The 3,820-nt window shown below is 35.0% G+C and overlaps 1 protein-coding gene across 7 annotated transcripts in view; it reads right to left on the reverse strand.

Moving 5' to 3' along the window:
* Window positions 1-3,820, reverse strand: part of LOC106869495 (sodium channel protein para) — a 383,297-nt gene that overhangs the window by 34,508 nt on the left and 344,969 nt on the right. The gene's annotated exons all lie outside the window — the stretch shown is intronic.

The following is a 3,820-nucleotide window of genomic DNA, read 5'->3' on the forward strand; positions in this document are numbered from 1 at the left end:
AGAGAGAGAGAGAGAGAGAGAGAGAGAGAGAGAGAGAGAGAGAGAGAGAGAGAGAGATAGAGAGAGAGAGAGAGCATGTCCTGTAAAACCGAAAACATGATCCTGGGAGTGTTAGATGTGTAAGTAATATATTAATGATTAAGAAGGTCGGAAATGAGGTATACAGTTGCCTGCATTCATGAATTCAGGGAGATGTCACTAAGGAGTAGGAAATTTATTAGCTTTTTAAGAATAGGAGGTGATTCCGGAAACATTATTTAGCATAATGGTTGGGATGTAGTCTGCCCTAATGACTCGGCTTTACTAGGAGAGCCAAACTATTTAATAAACTTAGTGCTTAGGCATTCATGAATTAACAGAAGAAATTCGCATCAAAGTTTGTTGTGTTAAAAGCAGACCTGTAAGCAAAGAAATTAACAGAGCATACAAGCTATTTCAATTTATCTTTCCATCTATCAATACTCCAATTCTTTATTTTTCACAAAGTTGTATTATCTACTATTTTCTCAACTTGGATCCATTTGCATTTATATATATTGTTGTGATGAGAGTTATGACACCCCCTTGCAAGAGATAGACTGGTCCAAGTAAAGTATAAATAGTAACGATCCGAGTAAGTTCAGAGTTCAGAGTTGAGTGAAGTTGTTCGCAGTTGTAAATTTGTTGTACTAAAGGTTAGTACACTGATGCTATATTTCTGGTAAGACATCTGCAGGAGAAATACCTGGTCAAAGATAAACCTCTGTACTTGGCCTTTGTTGACTTGACATGGTCCTCCGATCCCTTATCTAGTGGTCAGTGCAGAAACTGGGGATAGCTGAGTGGTTGGTACGAGCTGTACAAGCTATGTACAGGGATGATACCAGTAAGGTGAGGGTTGGCAATGAGTACAGTGAAGAATTCAGGGTACAAGTAGAGGTTCATCAAGGATCGGTGCTCAGCTTTCTCTTGTTTATCATAGCCCTCCAGGCAATAACAGGAATTTAAGACAGGCTGCCCCTGGGAGCTCCTCTATGCAGATGATCTTGCTCTTATAAGTGAATCACTACCAGAACTAGAGAAGTTTCAGGTATGGAAGCAAGGTATGGAATCGAAGGGTCTTAGAGTTAACATAGCAAAAACCAAAGACTTAGTAAGAAGGAAGGCAGACAAATCACAAATCCCTTCAGGTATATGGCCCTGCTCAATCTGTAGAAAAGGCATAGGTAGAAACTCCATAAGATGTACCCAGTGCAAGCTTTGGACACATAAGAGATGCAGCAATATCAGAGGATACTAGCTTTTGTATGTGGAAGATGCACAAGTACAATAAACGCTGAAAATATGCAGAAAATAGACTCCATCAACTGCAAGGGGGACAAACTAGAGGTAGTAGATAACTTCCATTATCTAGGTGACCAAATTAGTAGTGGAGGGGGATGCTCTGAGAGCATAGCTGTGAGAATAAAATTAAGCTGGGAAAAGTTTAGAGAACTCCTGCTTCTGCTGGCAACAAAGGGCCTCTCTCTCAGAGTGAAAGGTAGATTGTATGATACCGTGTGTGAACAGTCATGCTACATGGCAGTGAAACATGGGCTGTGACAGCAAAGGACGTGCATAGGCCTGAAAGAAATGAAGCCAGTATGCTTTTGCTGGATGTGCAATGTCAGTATGCATGTCTGACAGAGTGTAAGCATCTTGAGAGAAAAGTTAGGCATAAGAGGCATCAGATGTGGTGTGCAAGAGAGATGACTGTACTGGTATGGTCATGTGATGCATATGGATGAGGACAACTGTGTAAAGAAGTGCTGGTTTCTAACTGTCGAGAGTACCTGTAGTAGAGGTAGATCCAGGAAAACATGGGAAGAAGTGGTGAAGTATGATCTTCAAACTTTGAGCTTCACTGAGGCAATGACTAGTGACCTCATGGAGGCAATAACTGAGACCTTTGGCATTATGACATGCTTGAGAAGAAGACCCATCAAACCCATTGAGCAAACTTGCAATCATGACAGATACCAGTGTCATGCAAATGGCACCCATGCTGGTGTCATGTAAAAACGCCCATTACACTTTTGGAGTGGTTAGCATTAGGAAGGGTATCCAGCTGTAGAAAACGATGCCAAATCAGACTGGAGTCTGGTGCAGCTTCCCAGCTTACCAGCCCTGGTCAAACCGTCCAACCCATGATGATGATGATGATGATAGTTTGCTTTCAAGATATAAATACAAATAAATGTTTAAAAAAACACAGTAGAAAACTAAAAAAAAACCTACAAGTGTTTCGATTCTGGCCCCTTGGTAATGCATAATTCAAAGCATTTGGGTTGAATCCAATGTTAAGAATTTAAGCTGTAAGGGGTAGAATCTCTTCAGGGATTTTGTTTTAATAATAACGAATATTACATCTTATTTGATGGAATTCAAATTCACAACTAAAGAAGTTTAAGATGTTATTTCATATGTATAATGTCTATGTATTTGATAAGGAACTAAAACTAGTATGTAAAAATAAATATAAAACAAAATAAAATACAATAAACTTATTCAAAAATATATATATGAATAATATGAATATTTAAAATATTGTTATATCTTTATGAGAAAATAATTATGTAATAAAATAAAATAAATAAAATAAATTAAAGTAAATAAATAAAAAATAATTAGGAAAATGCACAATAAATAATAAATAAACCATTATAATCATATAATTTTCATTGGCTTGCTAGTGGATACTAGTAAATATCCATGTATATGTGTTCATTGAATCATTTTTATTCAAATTTAATTGTTTATATATGTGTTAGTATCTGCTCAAATTTGAATATTCTATCCATTAATTATTCAAGTTAATATATATACACATAGACCTATATACACATGAATACAGTAAGTGTATATATTTTCTTATATATATATATATTTATGTTTAAGCATCGGTTAAATGTACTAATTATATATACATTTGTATATAATTCAGTATTTGTTCTAAAAGGGGGTAAAAACGAAAATAATAAAATCAAGTAAAATAGGATAAATAGAATAAATTAAAAGTTAAGATAAGATAATAATCTGTATTTTATATTATAATAGAATATATAGAAATCTTAGAATATATATATATCAGTTCATTTATTTATATGCCTAGAAAATGCATATTACGTATCTAAGTGATAAGTACTATGTGTATTATGTCACTAACTTGTGTTTAGTTAAAGAAAAAGGTGAACGGAATATTTTATAAACCTGTTAGTTCGTTCAAATATCTTATTGGGAATTATTATAAAACTTAATTATTTATATAACTGTTAAAAGTTATACTATTAACTTATAATGTCTATTTATGATAAATTTATCTATTATGTAATACAACTGGATACAGTTAAGTAAAATAAAATAAGTTAATCTTGTTTATGTATATTAAATGTTTATAAATGTTTAAAAACAGTAATATGGTTAAGTTAGAATATTTTTTTTATTTATTTTTTTTTTTTATTTATGTGTTTCAGCCAAGTGGCTGCGGTCATGCTGGTGCACCACCGTGATTTTCACGTTCCTTGCATGGCTCTTCTCCCCCACCTGACATGGTCCAATCAAGAGTTTTGATGGCACATCTGGTGTATAAGAGAATTTGACACAGCTGCCCTAAACTGCGTCTCATTATGAGCCATTGGTTCGTCTGGTATCGTGGAGAGGAAAGCGTCAAGTTTTGTCTTGAAGACCTCCGCATCCATGTCTTGCATGTCTCTCAAATGTTTTGGCAGGGCATTGAAGAGCTGAGGTCCTCTGAAACCGAGGCTGCTGCAGTATCTCGTTCTTATGTGAGATGCAGTGGACG

This window comes from Octopus bimaculoides, chromosome 11 (assembly GCF_001194135.2).
Source record: "Octopus bimaculoides isolate UCB-OBI-ISO-001 chromosome 11, ASM119413v2, whole genome shotgun sequence".
NCBI classification, from domain to species: Eukaryota; Metazoa; Mollusca; class Cephalopoda; order Octopoda; family Octopodidae; genus Octopus; species Octopus bimaculoides.